The sequence below is a fragment of the Leptonychotes weddellii genome, chromosome 2, assembly GCF_054177405.1.
Source record: "Leptonychotes weddellii isolate Sample4059 chromosome 2, ASM5417740v2, whole genome shotgun sequence".
Lineage (NCBI taxonomy): Eukaryota > Metazoa > Chordata > Mammalia > Carnivora > Phocidae > Leptonychotes > Leptonychotes weddellii.
This window is the reverse complement of record NC_138370.1, coordinates 85,315,050-85,336,252: the sequence shown is the minus strand read 5'-3', so window position 1 is coordinate 85,336,252 and position 21,203 is coordinate 85,315,050. Positions and strand designations below refer to the sequence as shown.

At 37.0% G+C, this 21,203-nt stretch overlaps 2 long non-coding RNA genes across 3 annotated transcripts in view; one reads left to right on the top strand and one right to left on the bottom strand.

The window, feature by feature from the left end:
- The window catches only part of LOC145720329 (uncharacterized), a 256,420-nt gene that overhangs the window by 57,818 nt on the left and 177,399 nt on the right, over positions 1–21,203 (top strand). The gene's annotated exons all lie outside the window — the stretch shown is intronic.
- LOC145720123 (uncharacterized) overlaps positions 1–21,203 on the bottom strand; it is a 92,780-nt gene that overhangs the window by 45,721 nt on the left and 25,856 nt on the right. The window contains exon 5 of one of the 2 annotated variants that reach the window (XR_014142877.1): positions 13,476–13,627. The exons of the other annotated variant lie outside the window; for it this stretch is intronic. This is a non-coding gene — a long non-coding RNA (uncharacterized LOC145720123). Of the gene's footprint in view, positions 1–13,475; positions 13,628–21,203 lie in introns of those variants that run through there. 2 annotated transcript variants of the gene reach the window in all.

Genomic DNA, 21,203 nt, shown 5'->3' with positions numbered 1-21,203 from the left:
CTTTCCCACATTTTTTATTTTGAATTTGTATTAATTTTAAAATAGAAAGTTTGCATTAAGTCTTAGAAACATTTTTTTAGAAAAGGATTTTTTTAAAGGTAGATTAAATAGAAATATAATGAGCAATGTTCCCAGCATATTCCATAATAGTGAGTAAATTCCTAACATTACTCTAGTTAGGGACAATGTTATGAGCAGGTTAGGGATACTCAGGGAAAGTTTATAATCAATGAAATAAGGTTATTGGAAGTCCCTGAGTAGGTGTCTTATTAACTTTAGAACTAACTTTTGTGGAAGATAATGAATTTCTTCAATTCCCATCATTCTATGAATGAGAGGTATGAACACAGTAAGGAAAATAGAAAAGCTTTCCCTGCCTTCAGGAAGCCTGGATAAAACCAAAAAGGGCAATTTAAATTCATATTCCAGTTGGAACAAAGGTCAGTATTCATTATATTTTAGATTCATGGAAATTAAGATAGTTTATTTTTGAGAATCAGGTGATAAGTGATGTGGTCTGAAGTGCTTGAGTTAAGAGCCAACAGCCAAGAAAGAATTCTTGAGACATCTTTGGTGCAAAAAGGTGGTTTTATTAAAGCACAGGACCCATGGGCAGAAAGTGGGGCTGCACTGGGGTTGGGAGGAATTGCTGATTATATACTTGGGAGTTGGAGTAGGTAAAGACAAATGGAAATTTCCAAAAGGACTTTCACACACTAAAGAAGACTCACAGGATCCTGGAGGCCTAGATATCATCAAACTAAGGTGGTTCTTCCCTCTAGCAAAGCATTAATGTTAAGACAGTTGGGAGTTTCTGGAGGAATGCTATGCTCTGCCTGACTCAAGTATTTGTCAATGGGCTGCAGGTTATAAGGACATTTAATTTTATCTATATTTCTTTTTTGCTTGTTTTTTTTTTAAAAAAGATTTTATTTATTTATTTGACAGAGAGAGAGAGACAGCGAGAGAGGGAACACAAGCAGGGGGAGTGGAGGAGGGAGAAGCAGGCTTCCCGCCGAGCAGGGAGCCTGATGCGGGGCTCGATCCCAGGACCCCGGTATCATGACACGAGCAGAAGGCAGATGCCCAATGACTGAGCCACCCAGGCGCCCCTCTTTTTTGCTTTTGTTCCCCACATCAAAAGGAAAAATATGAACATTAGGAAAAGGAAGCATAGCTCTCTATGGGTCAGGATGGGGAGAAATATAATGAGTTTACTTTAGGTAATTCATTTCTGAAAGAATATTTCTTCTTGACAGTGCAACCTTCAAGGCACACTGCCTTCCTTCCACATGTTCTGAGACATAATGAAGAAAGTAGATAGGTATAATTTAGCAATCAATTATGAATAGCAGGTAAGAGCAGACCAATTTTATTTTCTTCCTTATGCAGAAAGAAAAACAATAGTCTGTGATCATTATTCAAATACAACTTTTGATTCATCATAAAATTTCATTGATGAACTACTAACACAGAGCTCTTTAAGATAGGGGCTATGCATTGTTACTCTGTAATCCATATTATCTGATATGGATTTTATAACATACCCTAGATTTCTACTCAACGCTATGTGGAAAATCTCATTTTCCCGAAAAGTAGAATTACATCTACTGTGTTATAATCTGTTGAAATTAATTTATCATTCTGTGCATTCCAGTTTACCCAGTTCTGTCATAAGTGAGCTGTTGAAAAACAAATAGGCTATCTACCCCAAAACAATAAACTTTACTAAGTGCACTTAGAATTCCCCAGTCCGTATGTGTTCTGATTACATCTCTATCCCGCTGCCCAGGCCCAACCCCTTCCAAAGAAACAAAACCAGATTGTTTAGGGAAAACATGCCCTCATGGTATTGTCAGGGCTTGAGGAAAGTGCTTACTCTTAATCACACTTCCTAAATCTATGACATAGTCTCCTTTCTTTCCTTCCCTGCCCCTGAGTCCTACAGCAAGAGTAAAAAGAATTTAGCACATTATGTACTGATTTTAAGTTAGTAGGTCTGTTTATGGATCTCATCATCATGGTGATAGGTGTCTTGGAAATTAAGAGACTGTTGCCAGACACAGTGTTTACCCCTCCTCCCCTCCCCGTCCCCACGGATCATTTGCAGTGCCAACAATGTATCTTATCAACACTGGTCTCTAAGCATAACACACGTCCTGACGATTACCATGAATGCTTCTTGCACATTGATCAGTCCAATGAGTTAAGAAAGCTTCCTGATCCCAGGAATTCATTTTCAAAAGTAAGACTTCAATAAAAGAATCTCTAGAAATATAATTTAAGTAACTTGAAACTGCTGAATATATTTTATTCCATGAGATATGCTATGGCCACAATTACTTAAATCTGCTCTCATTGGAAATGTATTTTTTATCTTGAACTTCAGATCAGGATAACTTTAGATCAGGACCTTTGATCAGGAAAGACTAGGCAATATTACCCATCCACATGGAATAGAATTCCCTAAAATGATTTAAAAGCAACTGCAGTAATACCAACAACAACAACAAAAACTCTGATTTTTTTTAAAGCTAGCCCCATTTCTAGGAGCATGAAGAACTTTAGGCCAAAACATAAAATCAGTACTTTAAAAAAAGATGAAAGAAAACAAATGAAAAAAAAAAAGAGAGAAGAAAAATCCTCAAACTTGCACAATTTGAAAAAGTATTGACTTGGTCTTCCTTAACTGCTGTCTTGACCTAAAGTACATCCTGTGACTCAGATTCCAATTGCTGTTACAGTCTTTCTGGTCCAAATTGCTGGGAGGAAGGGAAGTACTGCTACAGACAAAGTGGTTAAATAACCTAGTGTACAGAACCTTATAAAAGCTGTACCCTGAGAAAGATGCAGTGTTTCTCATTACTTTATTCCTGTTTCACTTTCATTATCCCTTTTTGGAAGAAAGGTACATTCTGTCTCTATTTGAAAAAAGATCTAAGTAACAATAACATTACCAATGTTGAAAAATGTGTTATAGTTGTTTTTCCATATACTCACCATGAGGCTGGCTTATTTTTAATGCAATTGTACTGGGTACTTATTCAGGATACTTCAGATTAACCCCTCTTTGCAAGCAGGTGAGAATAACTGTTATGTCCCTTATTTGTGGGGGATTCAACATTAGTGGATTCAGCAATCATTTTCTCAGGCCCTTCCATGAAAGGCCTACCATTAGGACAAAAGCAGTTTGAGGACAATCAGGTGAAAGTTGGAGCTGCCCATAGGTAGCAAAACCACATCAACTTGAAAATGTCCTCTGTGAAATAAGATGGAGAACTCTATGAGATAAAAGTTCAAAGAATTTTTTTCCAGCCATTTTCAATTTTAGATAGCCCTATTAAAATCACTTAATTGATAGGTTACAGTTGTCACAACATGGATTTTCCCTCCATTTTTCAAGTTTGAAAATAAGCGTGCTTTGCTTTAAAAAGTTCGGTCAGGGGGGCGCCTGGGTGGCTCAGTTGTTTAAGTGTTGGATTCTTGATTTTGGCTCAGGTCATGATCTCAGGGTCTTGATCTCCTAGTCCTGAGATCAAGCCCCATGTGGGCTCTGTGCTGGGCATGGAACCTGCTGGGGTTTCTCTTTCTCCCTCTCCTCCCCTGCCCTCCCGCCACTACTCGGCTGTGCCTGCTCTCTCTCTCTCTTAAAAAAAAAAAAAAAAAAAACTGTCAGAAAATTATCACAGAAAATGACAAAACAATGACAATAAGAAAGATCTTTATTTTAATAAGAGTTCTGTAGAGTTCTTTAAATAGATACCATGCATTTAAATATTCAAATTCTGAAAGTTTTTGCCTGGCTTAATGTAAACCTTAATCCTTTAAACTGTATTTCTTCCATAAGAGTAGCTTGTATTTAGTATTTTTTAATTTATTTTTTTTAATGAAGATTTTATTTATTTATTTGACAGAGAGAGACACAGTGAGAGAGGGAACACAAGCAGGGGAAGTGGGAGAGGGGGAAGCAGGCTTCCCGCCTAGCAGGGAGCCCAATGTGGGGCTCCATCCCAGGACCCTGGGATCATGACCGGAGCCGAAGGCAGACGCTTAACGACTGAGCCATCCAGGCGCCCCTGTTTTTAGTATTTTAAAGGAACATTTTCAAAATAATATGTTCCATCTCTTTTTCAAAGCCACTTTTCTGTTACTAAGAAACAGTAATCTCTTTTAAACATTATCTTGAATATTTTTTCCACACATCTACTAGGTTATTTCTAACTGATTTCACTAAGTCACCCAAGGACTGCCTGGAATATATTATTTTATCAAGCTGCAATATGTGGGTTACCACTAATAAAATGATCTTGGGAATAGAGAAAAATATGTAGCTAGGAGTACAGAATTATCATGTTTTTTGTTGTTTTTGTTGGTAATTTACTTTAAATTAGGAGTTTGTAGAAATTGAAGAATCAGGAAAGTGTATATGTATATAATATATACATATATGTTATATATATATATAACTGTTTTTGTGTTAACTCCCACAGTTTTCTTAAACTGGAGGCAGATTATATAACTATTGTTATGTTTTCACCCAAGCAGTCATAATCCAAGAAGAGAAAAGAAGCAGATCAAGGATTAGTTGCTTCTATACAGAAGAATTTTTATAGGCTTGTCCTAGACATAGGGATATATGTAATTCCCATATTGTCTGATTCAAAACCAGTTTGGTCATAACCTCTGTTGACTGTGTAAAAATTAGAAGGACTTGATTACCTTATTTTTTTAGTAAGTGTAAATGCAACAAAAATATAAACCAGTTTTAGGTTATTATTTTTTAAAAACCCTAAAAATACATATTTACATGATTTGTACAAGTGGAATTTTCTTGCCAACATCTCTAGGATGCTCCTAACTATTGGTAATGCTTTTAATAAACAGTATTTAAGGGGAAACCACACACAATTTTGTAGGATTTGTGCTGCCCCACAGAAACTATTCTGCCTTAGATTCTGAGGCAGGCCACCCCCAGAATGTCCATTCCAGCATGAGAAGTCTGTCATCGAGCATGCTCAGTAAATAAAGCCTGGTTCATCTGCTGTAATAGTAGGAAATTTCCTATCATCCCGGCCTTAACAAGGGTGAACTCTTCTCTGAATATGTTCAGTGTGCACAGATGTGGAAATACCATCTCCTCTTAGGAATGAGCTGGAGGTAGGCCAGTGTATATTGGGGGCTGGGGAGAGTGTAAGAAGAATTTAGGAAGTTTAGAAAGAACAGGAGATTTGGGTGGATGGGACTATAGACAGAACCATTGTTTTTACACACACCGATGTGGGAAGTGATGATTCTTTAACCTCCAAAGCTTTACATGAAAATAACTCCATTTGTGAGAAGATGAGGGGGCTTTTGTTACACCTTGCCAGTATGTAATCAAAATTATCTCACCCAAACATATTTGATGTTCATTATAGAAGATTCATGTAAGTTGTGATAAAAAGTTATATTGGTAGACATTGAATTCTCTAACTTCCTTGGGACTTAGAGTTAACTGTTTAAACAAGACTTGGCAACCTCAAGTGTAACTCTCAAGGTTTAAGTAGGCCATTGTCCCCACTGTGAAACTCAGCAAGGTAGCATGTACTCTTTCCTTCCGCTCTTATTTTGTTTTTCTTTTCCTTGTTACTGCTTTAAATCATCCCATGTCACAACTTGTTAAGGGCTTCAGGGTAGTCAGTAGGTGCTATATAAATTCAAAAGATTGATGTCTGCCCACAGGAGCTTGTACAACAAACTCCAAAATGATCATACTATTCATTAGCTGTCACCTGGTATATATATATATTTCTTTACTTGGTCCACTGTAGATCTGAAAGTGTTTGTTTTTAATTGAATATTTCTTGCTAATAACTATGTTCATCTTACAGGAATCATATTAACTAATTTAATCTTCACAGTAGTCTTAATAAGTAAACAATATATATGATACATGTGATGAAAGATTGTCAAAATAATATGTATGCATTGACAAAAATAACACTTAAAACTGGTACTGCATTGAATTATCTCAAGTTCTTATCAAGGAACATTACTGAATGGCTACACTGAATTTTTTTTTTTTTACTGACCCATTTTCCAGTCAGTAGTTTTCTCTCCTCTTGCCTGTTGTACCTGGATTTTGTATCCCTTTGGGCTGGAAGTGTTCAGGATTTCCACTGCCATTGTAAAATTTGGCCCAGCCACATATTCAGGAATTAGCGACATCCACCACAGGATACTGAGACCAAATGGCAAGTTCAGAAGGAATCCCTTCTCTAGGGGGCTGTTTTTGTTTTCCTAATACATACTTCCTTACTCCCTTTTGAGGGATGACTTTAAAAATAGAAATTTAAAAATTTCACAGGATTCACAGGATAAACTCTTCTAAATAAATCACTTTAGACAATAAGCAGTGAGAAAGTTTAGCAAAGCCAGTTTTAAAGACCTAAGACTTTTAGATAGTTTAGATAAGGCTTGAATAAGCAGCCAAATGTTCTGAACCAAAATTCCAAGTCTGTTAGTAATGATAATATTATTTAGCATTTAGATAATTCTTTGCAGGCAGTAACCATTAATCATTGGTATCCCACTGTGTACTATGCAAGTTTTAAGATTATCAGTTTATAGAGGCAAATATTAAAGTTGAGAGGTGAAGAGTGTGTTTAAGGTCATAACCTGCGTTATTGCCTGAGCCAGAGTTTGACATGTACTTTTTCTGACTCTTTTTCCCTATCATATTCCACAAACTGTTACCTTACTTTTGTGCCAAGATTTTTTTAATGTAACTACCTGAATATACAAAGTCAAACTGTGTTTGTAATACCCAGGTTGTTTATAGGAGACAGTGGAAAGGAGTTACAAGACTTAGATTAGACGTCTTACTCAAACATGTACTGACTGTGGAATCTTGGGCAAAATTCCAATTTTTTTTGAGCCTCAATTTTCTTATCTGCCAAATAGGATTAATATTTTTTTTACCTCGTGGTTATTTCTGAGAGATAAATATATGATATATATGAATAATTACTGATAACTGTAATTTTTTTGAGTGTCCACTGTATGTAAGTCACTTTAGTTCAAATTCTCAGCACCTAATTTATTTTTAATTTGATTTTATGGATTTGTTTATTTATTAAATCAACAGATGTTTTATTGGATGCCTACCATGTACATTGTCTCATAAAGTAATAACCAGAACAAACTTCCAGGTCTTACAGAACTCACAGTCTTTGGTGGGGGTGGGGGTGTTTACAATAAACTAATAGCTACATATAAATGTGAGGTATAAATTCTATATAGGGAAATTATGTGATAAATTCCACTAAGAAAAAGAAAGCCGGTAAGAGTAAAAGGGAATGATTCGAATAGGGTATTATTCTATAGGGGGTGGCCAGAAAAGCTTACTTGTAAACATATTTGAGAAAAGATGTGAGGGACCTGGGAGATGGCCTTCTGATATTGGGCAGAGGGTGCTTTCTAGGTAGAGAGAACAGCAAATGCATGATCCCTGGGCTTTCACTGCTTTTTTAGGGCCTGCAAGGAAGCCAGCTGGAATGAAGCTACCAAGGAAGAGACTAGAAAGGGTAGAAGGCAGGCGAGAAGGACAGTAGACTTCAGATCATTTAGGACTTCGTGGGTTATGAGAAAAATTTTGGATTTTACTCCTAAGACTGAAAGACTTTAGAGGGCTTGAGCAAAAGAGTGACATGATTTGGTTTATATTTTAGGAGGCTTGGGTAAAGGCAAGGAGACAATATAGAAAGCTATTTGTGAAAGATAGTGGTCTAAAACAGGGTATCAGCAGTGGAGGCCAGATTAAAGATATATTTTGGCATGGTTGACAGATAAAAAAAATTCAGTAGATAAGGTTAGAAATGAAAGTATAGGTTAAGAGGTTGTCAGCATGTAGCTATACTTAAAGTCATGGGATTAGATGTGATCACCTAGGGAGGAAGCATAGAAAGAGTAGTCCATGGAAAAAGCTCTGGAGTATTGCAGCTTGCTAGAGGGATAGGAAGAACCAGTCAAGGAGACTAAAGAGGAGGAAAATGAAGCACAGGTGGAACAATATTTTAAAAAGAAAGGAGTGATCAATTATGTCAAATCCTGCTGAGCAGTTAGATAAAGTGAATGATATATGACCATGTGATTAGTCAATGTGGGGGTCACTAATGACCTTAAAAAGAGTTCTGATGGCGATGTGTAGCCTAAAGCCTGATGGTCTCTCTGCACTACTGCATTAGCCTTTACTTTCTCTATCTCCAGTCCATTCTCAATTTTGCTGTCAGAGGTAATTTTTCAAAACACAAACCTAGTAATGTTTCTGCTTCTTTAAAAATCCCAGAGGTGGGGCGCCTGAGTGGCTCAGTCGGTTAAGCGTCTGCCTTCAGCTCAGGTCATGATCCCAGCGCCCTGGGATCGAGCCCCTCATCGGGCTCCCTGCTCAGCGGAGAGCCTGCTTCTCCCTCTGCCTGCCCTCTGTCTATCTGTGCTCTCAATCTCTCTGTCAAATAAATAAGTAAAATCTTTAAAAAATAATAAAAATAAAAATCCCAGAGGCTTTCTGTCTCTTTCACGTTAGTTATGCAAATCCTTAACCTACTTTCTAAAGCTCTGCTCTCTGGGATTCAGTCACACCGTCTTTATTTTAGTTCCTTATACTTCTCTCTCCTCAAGGCCTTCAGACAGGAGGGTCCTAATTTCCCTTCCCTCTTCTAGTTACTTCAGATATTAGTCCACTGTTAATTTTTCCAGTGAATCCTTTTCTGACCACACTATGTTAAAACCCCTTTGTACAGACTCATGTGGGCTGCATAGCATAGCATTCCCTCAGACTATTTCACAGAGTTGCAATTTTACATTTCTGTGTGATCATGTAGTGACTGAGCATCTCCCTGATTGATCAAAAGCTCCGAAAGGACGAGAGCTCAGCATGATTACTTTGCTTACCGTGCCTCTGTGGCACGAATGGCAGTGCAGTGTGGGTAGGCACTCCATAAATATCTGTCGAGCGAGTGGATGAACTCAACCCAAGTTTCATGATTCTTGTTTATCTAGGAGTCATACAATTTCCTTTAGGATCCTGAGGATAATGGCTCTTGGATGGGACTATTAAACATGTACTGTAATTATCTACTAAAACTCCATATTCTAATTACATTGGCATAATTTGAAAGCGTCCTAGAGAATAACAGAAACATCTAGTTTTTCTTGTAAAGTAAAACATGAGGAAGTGATTCAAGAAAAGTGAGTCCTCCTGAATGCTAACTTTAGACATGACCATTGATAATTCTCACAACATAATGACTTCCATACAGCAGAACTGATTGTTAGAGGACAGGAAATTTAAGTGAGAAAATGCTTCTCTTTCCTTACAGCTTTCTCGGAATGCCCCCATTGCTAATCTAACCCCAAGGCCAGCCTCACTGTAGGGTTCTCCTCTATTAGATTTTTTTCAATAATTAAACTTTCTATTTAACTGAAAGGAAATTTGAGGTATTTAAACAGATATATTGTTAAATATATTGTATTTGATTAATATAGCTCTTTTCTCATGAAGCCCTTTAAATGCTCCTCAATTGTATAAATGTTTATACAATAATGATATCATAATCTCTGTTTTATTTATTTATTTATTTGGCTTAAAACAACACAAATTTATTATCTTACAGTTCCAGAGGCCAGAAATCCAACACAGATTTAACTGGGCTAAACTCAAGGTGTGGGCAGGATTATATTTCTCCTGGAGGCTCTTGGTGAGAATCTGTTCTCTGCCTTTTTCAGTAGAGGCCTGGCACATTCTTTGATTCATTCTTTCTCCATCTTCAAAACCAGCAATGTTTCATCTTTCTGACCCTTCTTCCATTTTTCATAATCTCCGTTTTAAAGAACAAGTGTCTAATTTGAAAGGTAGCAACAAAACTAAATCATAAAAAGAAGACAGAAATGCCTGTCTAATATTGTATATTCAGCCAGACCAGTTTCCTCCAGAAAATATTTATCTATGATGTTTACCCATTTCAACCCCCTCCACTTAAGGTTCTCTGTAAAGAACTGGCTGGGAGGTCATAGAATATTAAACTGCTGCAGAATATGTAAGAAACAGGATTAAGGTATTAGGCAGTTTGTCCAGAATTAAACATGCATATAAAAAGACAGAGTTTGTTTAGTCTTTTCAGTAAATTTCTGAGGGTATCTAATATATTTATTTTTTTACTCATAAATACCATATCCCATATGGGGACTGGGGAGAAGGGAGAAAGAATTCAAATGCTTAGGACAAACTTCTTAGAGAATGTTCCAAAGAAACCACATACCTCAGGCTACTCAGAAACAGAAGTATTTTGCAGTGAATATGCTACAAAGGAATTTGTTAAAGTAATCACCTTTACTATTCAGTGATTTCCATAGTAACCACACACTGACTCATATACAGAATCAAGCTTTAATGAAAGGAACAGCCAGTTTACTGTGCCAGATTATTATATTTCCCTGTCTTCTTTCCATGTAGAATTAAAGCCAGATACTGTATATAACTATGTTCTATAGACTATTCAGTAAGCATTTCATGGTTATTTCATTTAGTCTTCCCGTCAGCCATTATTACCTCCATTATATGGATCAGGAAAGATTAAGAAAGTTTAAATAATTTGACCAATAAATATTAAAACATGGATTCTAGATCTGCCTACCTCTCCAATTTTTTTCCTAGTATTTCATGCTCTTAAAGCCTCTCTGAAAAGAGGTTGTTTCTGATTATTTTAGTTTAAATATCACATTTTTTAAGTCACAGTGGAACTAGATCTTATTTTAGAAAACAGGGTCCAAGTAATAGGGGAACTGGAGGTCTTTGGTGGGCATTTCCTTATTGTCTATTATCACATTGACTGGTAACGCAGACAATGACATGCAGAATCCAGAGTCACTGAATATGGTGGTTTCTCCTGTGCCCTGCATAGGGGCACTTAGCCAGGCAAGTATGATGTGCTAAAACTCAGGGAGCACTCTACTTGTCATGCTCTGTGCCCTGCCTATATCCAGTCTGGGAAACTGCCTTACATCAGAAGAAAGGAAAATATACTATTTCTAATTAATGTGCTCAGAGGGGGCAACTTTTTGCAGTGTTTGTGCCACAGGAAAGAACCCCTTTCTAATTTGCACAGTGACCTGCCATTTTTAGCAGCAACAACAGTATAACCTGATACTTACCATATTAAGCATTCTTAAGAGTGTGGAATATTGCACCAGTATGAATCCCTTGTTTGCAGGGAGGCTATGAGATTGGAAAAGCTTATTGACAAACAGCAGAAAGGTGATAATAAAGGCCAGCAAAGGATAAAGAAAAATTCTTAATATCTGAAGTCATTATGGACAGACTTCATCATATATCTGGAAGACAAAACTGCAGGTCCTAATATTGCTGTTAATGAAACTCCCATTATCTTTTAGATGTTTTACAATGAGAATTACTCTAAGTTATTAAAACTTGTTTTATGTGGGGCACCTGGGTGGCTCAGTTGGTTAAGCGTCTGCCTTCGGCTCGGGTCATGATCCCAGGGTCCTGGGATCGAGCCTTGCATTGGGCTCCTTGCTCCGTTGGGAGCCTGCTTCTCCCTCTGCCTGCCGCTCCCCCTGCTTGTGCTCTCTCTCTCTCTGACAAATAAAAAAATAAAATCTTTAAGAAAGAAACTTGTTTTATGTACATAAATTGCTTTCAAAAGAATATTTAAATTAAAAACTTGAGTTTTGGTAAAAACATATTTTATATCCAATCACACTGTTTAGAGGAAATCCTAATTTGGAAAATAAGCATAAAAATACAACAAAGCTTAATATATTGGATATGTTTCCTATTACTGGATGTGTATTAATTTGTCAAAAAATAAACATAAAGGATTGCAAAATATAAAATTTGATTTGCAATTTATTCCAGAATTGTATATTTTTAGAAATTATCAGAAATGCTTGCTTAAATTAGGCCTTTTTGTTTGTTTGTTTTGAGTTTTTATTGTTATTATTGTCTTTAGTTTGTTACAAGGCAGGAGAAATGAAAGTCTTGAGGAGATAAATTTAAGAATATGGAGGTAAGTTAATTGCTTCTTCAAAATATGTGTATTTTTTCTCAGTGGATGACCAAATTTGATTTCCTTGAATTGGGCATTTAAAGCTCTTTTAAGGAGGAAATTATTCCTTTGAGAGACTCATGCCTTTGATGATCTTACCAGGCTTGGCCTACCATATTGGAAAAAATTAGGACCACAGCCTTGGTGAAATTTGCTCTAAGTAACTGATCTTTTCCCTAGTGATATTATGTGACCTGTGTTGATTTCTGTTAAGCCAAAAAAATATGCCATTGAAGGTTTCAGATGATTTCTGCTGATTCAAATTCATGGTAATATAAATCATATGTCATAAAGCAAACACATAAATGGAATTCATAGAGGAAATCAAAGTGATTCTGATGCCCATGATAGGCGTACTTCCACCAGTTTCTAAAGCTCTCACTGTTTGACAGGCATCATGAATATTTGCAGCTACACTTTTCCAGATCAACTGCCTTTGAATGATTTTCAGAACTCTGAGCCATTACCAAATGCCAAGGAAAGAAATTAAGCAAAGAAAAATTGGACAGACTTTCAGGAAAAGTTTCCTAATTGTGAAATCTATGAAAATGTGGAATAAATATTCTCTCAGGGAGAGGATGGATGCCCATCTCTGAGGCTATAAAATAAGGCTAGACTAACTCTTAGAAAAGAGAATTGAGGGCAGAATTCATTACTGGCAAGGAAGTGAGCTGGATGACATAATGGGTCTTCTCCCTCTGTCATACTAATGCTTCTTTGATGTTTTCACTTAAGTGGTAATTTAGTTTCAAAAGCAGATTTTTGAACGCCAAGAGTAGACTAAGGTTTCGGGGAACATCTCACCAGAGAAAGTCAGGGATCAAGACCACCACTGATCATGTATTGGGCTTACTTTTATATTTGACCAAGGAAGACCACTGGATGACTACCCTAGTGCATTTCCTGGCACAGTCCTATTGTGGTTAATCTTCTTTATCTGTACATCTGTCTTGCTCAGTGTGGGCTTCTGCTTGTCAGAAAAATAGAAATATTTTTCTGTGCTTGCTAAAGCTAACCACGGTGTATGCAGTTATACCCTTTACATTTATGCAAGACTGCCAGTCTTTTCTTTTTCTTGCCTGTCCTGTGTGCGTACCGATAAATTCAATGTAGCTGGGTTGAAGGAGCATATGAGCAGTTCTTTAGCATTAAGAATGTGATGGGAGAGATTGAGGTAGATTTGAACTGTCACCATCAATCAAAGCCAGTGAAAAGCAGCTTTCCAGGTTGTATAATGGCCTCTTTTTGCTGGTACTGTTTTTCTCCTTTCATCAAGTATCTAGTGAGAGAAAGTGTGAAGGATTTACACATGAAACAATCCCACAATGAATCTTGAGTGAATAAAAATGTTGTAAGTGGGATTTTATTGAATGTAAAGACCTATCCTCTTTAAAAAATTTTTTATTTATTTTAATCTCAGCAGTCTTGAACTTGTAGACCACCTTCACTGATTTCTTGTCTTAGGTCAACTGTAGGTAATGCAGGGGTTCTCAAACATTCAGTCATCTGTCACTTATTCTTTTCTGAATAGATATAGGAATAAAGTAGTGTTAAGACATAAACCTTAGTATACACTGTCTTAATTATTCTATAATTAAAATTAGGATTTTAGCAAAAACACTTTGGATATTTCTGGCTAGTTGATATAAAATTAACACAAAGGCCTTTATAATTGAATCACATAAAGGTATGTTATTTTTTGCTTATTTTTTATATCTGGGAGAATTTTTTTTTTTTTAAGATTTTATTTATTTATTTGACAGAGAGATATAGTGAGAGAGGGAACACGAGCAGAGGGAGTGGGAGAGGGAGAAGCAGGCTTCCCGCTGAGCAGGAGCCTGATGCGGGGCTCGATCCCAGGACCCTGGGATCATGACCTGAGCTAGAGGCAGACGCTTAACGACTGAGCCAACCAGGCACCCCTATATCTGGGAGAATTATAACACGTGTTTGTTTCTATTGTCACTTGCATCTCAGCAGAACCCTGTACTGTACATAAATTTTTTCTGGAATTTATGAAATGAGCAACTACTTATCTCATATTCCCTTTCTTAAAATTCCAGGATCAGAAGAACACCTATCAGAGCAATACAAATAACTGCTAGCACATAACATATACTTTAATACAAAGAAATGAACAACTATTTTACATGGTAACACTCTAAATATAACATGTCTCTCTAGTTTGGAGTAAGGTGAAATATACAAAATGTATTATAAATTCTCAGTTTTCTCAGATCTTTCCATCACACCACTAAGATTTTCATATCCCAAAGACTAAGATAGAAAATGTTTTTTTCCTAGAGACTAGGGTTACTCCAGAGTATAACTTTAAGTGCAGATTACTTCAGACCCTTATAGATCTGATCTGCCCTTGGGACAAGAACCAGCCAAAACACTTTTTCTTGACAACTCAGGGTTGAAGTTCAGGATAGAAATGTAAATCTGTTCAGACATACCAAGGAACAAATAAATCACAATGAAAAGATGGGGAAGGGAGCTGCCAGAGGGACCAAATGAAAAGGCAGATTCTAAGGAAAGGCACAGAAGGGAAAAAAAATGTATATATAGACTAGTTGGGGCAGCGTGGACTTGTCAGACATGGAGGAGCTCTCAAGTTATAAATTGCTTGGAAAATTATTGTAGTATCCTGACATAATAGAAAAAAGGAGCATATCTGAGTCCTGACTCTATCTTTTGCTGGTTGTAAGATGTTAGGTAAGTTACTACTTTCCTCCAACCCTCCAATTCTGTATCTGTGAATTAAAAATTTTGAATTGGACACTCAAGCCCCTTTCACTTTCAGTTTTATCTGCAGTACCAACCTGGTGGGTTGTAATTACAAGAGTCAGCAGAGAGTAATACAAGAAGATGTTTGTGTTGGAGTGTACCCATTAGTATGGCTCTTATTCTTAGTAATTTCATGAGAATATAGAATGTGAATGGCACAGTTGTGGACTGGGAGGATAAGACTCAGGGTGTGAGGCAAGATTCCGATTTTCAGATAGAATCCATGTTGCTTGTGTGATTAAACTCCTGGTGTACGAAGAGCATTAGCTTTAGCATTAAGAGCTCTAGCATATAGTAGAAGAACTGAATTGGAAAGAAACAGACTTTGGACTAAGGGAAGTACTTTCTGAAATGGTAGGCTAATAATGCTTTCCAGGACTATTTATTTATTTATTTATTTTTAAGATTTGATTTATTTATTTGTCAGAGAGAGCACAGGCAGGGGGAGCAGCAGACAGAGGGGGAGGGAGAAGCAGGCTCCCCGCTGAGCAAGGAGCCCGATGTGGGACCCTATCCCAGGGTCCTGGGATCATGACCTGAGCCGAAGGCAGATGCTTAACCTCCTGAGCCACCTAGGCGTCCCTTCCAGGACTATTTAATTTGACTAATACAATGGAAAATATTGACAGTTATGAGAATCTTAGGAGTGAAAAACAGCTAAATTTTCTCCTTAATATATTATTACATTTTGTTTCAGTTGATCTTCTAAACCAACAAATGTTTCTAGTATAATTAATTATCACAAAAGATAGAAATAGGATTGGTTATCCTCATTTTTCAAGCAAGAATTTCTCAGCTATATACACCTGTGTACATATATGCACTGAAATTAGCAAATTAAAATTTTTCTAAATTTTTTATTAACATTATATATACATATACTATAGCTTGACGAGCTAGCTGTCAGTAATTTTTGAATGTACTGGTGAACTCAATGAGTTAGAACCTGATATATTAGAGCCCAAATTTGTGTTCTGTTCCAGGGAATTCTCACTGATTTCCCAGCTGCAGCACTTCATACACTACTGGCCTGCCAGGATGATGACAAAATGTTATGAATGATTGTTCCGCTCTAGGGCGGACAATGGTCTGTTTTCTAAGTTAGCTGTTTTGAGAAGTTTGGTCACATGGACATAACTGTGGTTCTATAGCATCTTCTTTTAGAACTTGGCTCTGATGCAAACTTCAGTATGAGTTAAGATGAACACAGGGCTTTTTTGAGATAAAACTTGACATTTGTTGTAGTGACATTGAGGTAGGCTTTGTTATATTCCTTTTACAATTCATAGTCTCAACAATTCTATTTGAAAATTCTCTGGCCTCCTCTCTTTAGTTAGAAACATTTTCCAGCTGGAAGATATATATAGTGACTTTTGCATGTCATCTTGCTGGTTTCAAAACATAAAGGTCCAGGGCGCCTGGGTGGCTCAGTTGGTTAAGCGACTGCCTTCGGCTCAGGTCATGATCCTGGAGTCCTGGGATCGAGTCCCGCATCGGGCTCCTTGCTCAGCGAGGAGTCTGCTTCTCCCTCTGACCCTCCCCACCTCATGCTTTCTCTCTCTCTCAAATAAATAAATAAAATCTTTAAACAAAAAAACAAAACAAAAAACAAACAAAACAAAAACATAAAGGTCCAGCTGATGTCTATGATATCGTTTATTTAGTCTTTTTCTTTGAATTTGTATCTTGTTTTGTGCCTGTCTTGCTTCCTAACTCAGTGGAAGAAAAAATGTCCTGGCCAGCTGCCATCTAGTGAAACAGCTGCTTTTGGCTCTGGGACCCTGTAAGTGGGACTGGGCACTAAAAATGGAGCTTACTACTTCTAAGACTTGAACACTGCTTTTGCTATCAATAGGTCACATGGGTTTTAATTGAGGAAAACTAAGTGGAATGTCTTTTATTTTTACGTTCCTTATCTTTATTGACAACACTGTTCCATTTGACACTGTTGACCCAGCTCTCCTTAAAATGATTTTTCTTTGGCTTTTTACAGCTTTACTCCTTTCTGACTTACTGTTGTTTTTTTTTTGTGGGTTCCCTTAACCAGTTGTCCTTAAAATGTGCTATTCTTTACATTTTATTTTTCTTTGTTGGTCTTTTATTTAGCTTCAAACTCCATACTTTAATCCAGTGGTTCTCAAACTTTAAGGTAGTGGCTTTCAAATTTGGCTGCATATCAGGATCATTTATATGACTTTCTTAATACAGATGCCTGGCCTACTGCTCTGAAAATTCCGAGTCAGTGTTTTTTGGGGTGGGGACCGACATCTGTTTTTTTTTTTTAATTACTTCACAGATGACTCTTAATGAATTTTAGATTTGAAAATCCCTACCTTCATGAATTATCTATACTCCCAGTCAGATAGGCCAGTAATTTCTGGGTCTTTATTCTGATCCCTGGCTTCTTACCTGAGCTTCAGACTCATACTTCAGATCTTCTAAGAAACATCTTCACATTAATTACCCATGGTTATTTCAAATTCTGTATACTTAATCAAACAATTATTCAGTCCTGTCTCTTCCATTCACAGCCTATCTCTTCTTTTTCTCTGACTTCTGATAATGCCACCTTCTGCACCAAGGGGAAAACCATATTTATCCTCAGCTTCTTGCTTTCCGCATTCTTATTCTTTCCAATCAGCCATCATTACATACCGATGGTAGTTAATTTTATGTGAGTCATGGTGCCCAGGTATGTGGTCAAACGTTATTCTGGATGTTTCTGTGACAGTGTTTTTGGAAGAGATTAACATTTAAATTGGTGGACTTTGACTAAAACAGATTACCTTCTATAATATGGATGACCCTCATCCAATTGGTTGAAGGCTTGAATAGAACAAAATATCTGACCTCCACAAGCAGGGGACAATTTTGTCAGCAGGTAGCCTTTGGACTTGAACTGCAGAATAGGCTTTTTATTGCTTCTCCAGCCTGCTGGTCCACCCTGCAAATTTTAGACTTTCCAGTCTCCATAATCACATGAGCCAATTCCTTAAAATAACTATTTCTATAGTTATATATTTGTATATATATATACACACACACGTTATTGGTTCTTTTTCTCTGTAGAACCCTCACAAATACATACACCTTTCTGCCTAGATCTTTCTCTCAAATCTGTATCTCTTCCTTCCATTTTCAGTGTCTCCTTAGTTTTTTGTTTTTATCAACTTTTGTCTGGGATGACCCTAACTGGTGCCTCACTGTTACCAGTCTCATTTCATCCATTGATTCGCCATACTGCCTTGAACATGATCTTTCTACATCAGTAAGTCTGTTTATACTATTATCTTACTACTTAGAAACCTTGGGTGTTTCACTGAAGGATTAAGCTCCAAATCCTATGCACACCATCCATCTCATAACATTTCACATCTATATTTAAGCATTAGTTCTATTCAATTTCCAATCTCTCTTTTCTTATATCAGCATACATGCACGCTTGTGCATGTGTGTGCATGTGTACATGCACGTGCGCACACACACACATATGCACACACACACCCTCACGTACTCCTCCAGTCAGGAAACTGTTTGTATTCCTTTAATTTGCCATACTTCTTCTCAACTCAGTGACTGTGCATATTTTTTCTTCTCCCTAGGATGTGCTTCCCTTGCCTCCTCTCTCTATTACTTTCAAACCTAGTGCAAATATCACATTTCCTTTGACTTCACTTCCTGGAGTTAACCAAACATGAATTAACTTATTTACTTCTGTGTTCCTATAGCACATCTAAGAGCACGACTGAGCTCAGTGTCGGGTATTTATTGAACCTTTAGTAAGAATGAGACAATGCAATATCTCAGTTAATCTTCATTATTATCTTTCTTTAGGGAAACAGAGGTTTGGAGAAGTATAGTAAATAACTTGATCAAAATCAGTTAGTAGAGGGGTGCCTGGGTGGCTCAGTCGTTGGGCATCTGCCTTCGGCTCAGGTCATGATCCCAGGGTCCTGGGATTGAGCCCCATGTCAGGCTCCCTGATCTGCGGGAAGCCTGCTTCTCCCTCTCCCACTCTCCCTGCTTGTGTTCTCTCAGAGTCTGAAAAAGTATGGAGATGAAGAAGTTTGATGAAGAAGTGTTCATTACTCTTTCACATGGACACTCATTTATTTGGTCTATTTATGTTTTCACAAAACTTCTGGGGGTGCCCTCATGGGTCACACAGTTGACTTTATGCTCACACATCACTTTGAGAAAGTAAAGATTAACAATAACAGGTGTTACTTCTGGAGATATTGTGCAGACTGAAAATGCAGTCCTATTTTGGGGGAAATCTTTTGAGTCCTCAAAAAATATATAAGAGCAGCACCCAAATGGTTCTGTATTCCAATTTGATTTTATTTTAGACTTGTTTATGTTACCAGGATTTATGAGTATTGCTCCCCTGGATGAATGACATATTTTTTATCTTTCAGTGTGGATTTTAATAGAAATAGTGTGCTTTTTATGAAATAAAACCTCTCTGAAGTCCTGCCTAAGGCTATTTCAAACCAGAACCTCTACACTGCATCTGGAAAATCACTAACAGAGAAACAGAAAAAGAGCAAATCTGCTTTTTGAATTTTCTTTCTGAAACTTCCCGTGCAACTTTCTTGCTAGGATTTTTATTCCATGGTAGCTGTAGGATATCGGTGATTTGCGCTTTGGAAAGTTATTCTGAGTGTTATTTATATCCCATATCTATGTTTCAGTTATGTATTCAACAGCTGCATTCCACATGACCATTAAAGAAGCTGTCAAAAGCAAAACCTTTTACAGATAATGAGTTATAAAACTGCAGTCAAACCTTAATTACCCAATGAAAGTCATGAAGTGGCTGATGTTCTTAGACAATGGATATTTCTAAATAGTTGACATTCATAAGTCTACTATGATTTCATACAGAATATGTACCTTTCTTTTTTTTTTTTTAAAGATTTTATTTATTTATTTGAGAGAGAGAATGAGATAGAGACAGAGAGAGCATGAGATGGGGGAGCGTCAGAGGGAGAAGCAGACTTCCTGCTGAGCAGGGAGCCCAATGCGGGACTCGATCCCGGGACTCCAGGATCATGACCTGAGCTGAAGGCAGTCGCTTAACCAACTGAGCCACTCAGGCGCCCCTGTACCTTTCAAGTTAACTTTAAATTAGGTAATTAAATGTATATAAATATAAATATTCAAATATATAAATATATAAATATTCCCTGAGTACAACAGTGGAGACATAGGGTAGAAGTCTTGGGTTGTATTGGATGGAATAACCTACAACATGCTACACCTGCAGATAACAGAGATATGAGTGTTCCACAAAGATTTTCTTCATTATCCTTTGGTTTAAAATACTCATTTTGAGGAGTGCCTAGATGGCTCCATCCATTGAGCGTCTGACTCTTGATTTCAGCTCAGGTTATGATCTCAGGGTTGTGAGATTGAGCCCCATGTCAGGCTCCCTGTTCAGTGTGGAATCTGCTTGGGTTTGTCTCTCCCTTTCCCTCTACCCCTCCCCCCTGTGTGCTCTCTTTCTCAAATAAATAAATCTTAAAAAAAAAAATTCTCCCTCTCCCTCTGCTCCTCCCTGCTTGCATGCTATCTCTCTAAAAAGAAAAAAATATATATTCATTTCAAATGTACATTATTTTTAGTCCAAGGCAAATTCTGCTTACTTTATACATTTACATCTATTTACTGAGAATTATAGACTCTTATATTTGTTACAAATCTTCCTTACATTTACCCCAATATGTTTTCAGCCATCTTTGTTCTTTCCAGGGATGAGCTTACCAACTTATAATCTGACCACTCCCATAAAGAATAATTTAACCTCAGAATCTGCTGTCATGGCAGGTTAAATTTATGGTATATAGATTTAAAGAATATTCATTCTCAACCTTAGTTAAAAAACGTTAATAATTAGTTGAATTAGGTATAGCTCTCCTTTTTTACATTATAATGGTCTGTGTTTCTTATACTTTATATAACATCATAAAAAATTTATAATCTTAAATAAATCTAACAAAATGGGGTGCCTGGGTGGCTCAGTCGGTTAAGCGTCTGTCTTTGGCTCAGTTAATGATCTCAGGGTCCTGGGATTGAGCCCCATGTCAGGCTCCCTGCTCAGTGGGAAGCCTGCTTCTCCCTCTGCCTGCCACTCCCCCTGCTTGTATTCTCTCTCTCTGTCAAATAAATAAATAAAATATAAAAAAAAAATCTAACAAAATAATTTATACAAAATTAAAGAATTATTATTTAGAAATACAATTGTCCTTTTTTTCCCTTTTACCCTCATATAACATGATTACTATACTATTATGTAATAGTACCTAC